Source organism: Pteropus alecto, unplaced genomic scaffold, assembly GCF_000325575.1.
Source record: "Pteropus alecto unplaced genomic scaffold, ASM32557v1 scaffold7, whole genome shotgun sequence".
Lineage (NCBI taxonomy): Eukaryota > Metazoa > Chordata > Mammalia > Chiroptera > Pteropodidae > Pteropus > Pteropus alecto.
Genome location: NW_006494614.1, coordinates 3,428,482 through 3,430,069, shown reverse-complemented (window position 1 = coordinate 3,430,069; position 1,588 = coordinate 3,428,482).

Sequence of the window (1,588 nt, the reverse complement as noted above, 5' to 3'; positions counted from 1 at the left end):
GTTATGTTTTGGGTTCTCTGGATTCTGCTGTATTTCTTCAAAGAGCGCTATTGTTTTTCTTTTAAAAGCAATTACTTAGACTCAAACTTCGAACTCTGTCACACTTGTGGTGGACAGCAGCTTTGATCACTAGTTCTTTTCTTTCCTAGATTCCTCCTTACTCTCCGATGGCCCTTGTTGTCCCATGTTTTCTCCTATGATTTGACCAGCCAGAAGTGGTGGATTTTCTAATAGAATTTTAGCCACTCCTCTCCACTGATATAATTATGACTGCCCTCAGGTCAAAGCCTTAACACTCCATGCCAGTCACTTCCTCCAAGTTTCAGTTCCCCTGTGCAATCTAACTGCCTTGTTCACTTTCCAGAGACCTAGAATATTTTTGGTTTTTTGTTTTTCTCTGCTTTGTTTGTTTTCCCCCTGAATCTACAGTTATTATCTACAAGAGTGTGGGAAGCTTGATTTTACAAGCTTATTTCTCCACAAAAGCAACAGAATCTTAGACCATTTAATTTTTGATGACACACATGTATCTTACTCAAAGAAATAAAGGAATGCTTTGAAGAGCCGAAATGCTCTACTGCCTGAAATATGAATGTGAGTTTATTTCTAAAAGTGGACATTGAATATTTCTAGCAAATGGATGCAGTTAATAGTCATCTTAATCTGGGAAGATTATTCTACAAAACAAAACTCCAAGGAGAAAAAAAATTGAGCAGTACGAGAATGAGTAGTTTTTGCTTGGCAACACATAATTTGAATAGACTCTCATGGTTGATGAAATGAGAGATGATATAGTCAAGTGACTGCTCTATATAGCCTTCCATGTTTTTTATATGTTGTCCATTTTATTTCTTTTCTCATATGAATAACTATTTGAATCTATGTTACTTCTTTTGGTGACTAAAACTGAGGAGGCAGTACTGTGTAGTGGATAAGAGCAAATTTTTATATACAAATCACTTTACTGCTTCCTAGTTTTATGACCCTAGTTAAGTTACCTAATTAATTTCCTATGTAGCAATTTTCTAATCTTTAAAATGGGGATAATAATGCTACTTGCCTCATAAAACCCTTATAAAGAAACTAATGTATATTCAGATTTTAGAAGGTACTTGGCACATAAAAAAATCTCGGCACAAAAATAAAATAAAATTATTTTTTATTATTTGTATCCTTAGAAACATCGAGATTATAGCTATGTTTTAAGAATTTCAGATAGGCAAAGGGACTTATGGAGCAGGGCACAAACAGAATGCTAATACTCATAGTAAACTTTCTACATTAGATCTCGATGGGGGCAAATTTATCATTATTTAAGTTTATTCTTATAGTTTCTCTTTTTCTATAATTATTTAAGTTTATTCTTAAATACTCTGTGTATTTTTAGAGTTTCTCTTTTTCTTACATCATTTTACATTTCTTTTTAAAATGTTGGTCCCTCTCCCTGGAATTGCCTCTTTTTTCTTCTCTGTCTGAAAAACACCTCTGAGGTATATCCTTTTAAAAATTGCCCAGTCATTTCTTACCACATTGTTCAAATAACCTCTAGAAGGTAAAATAATGTAGAGAATGAGTTACTATTAGACAA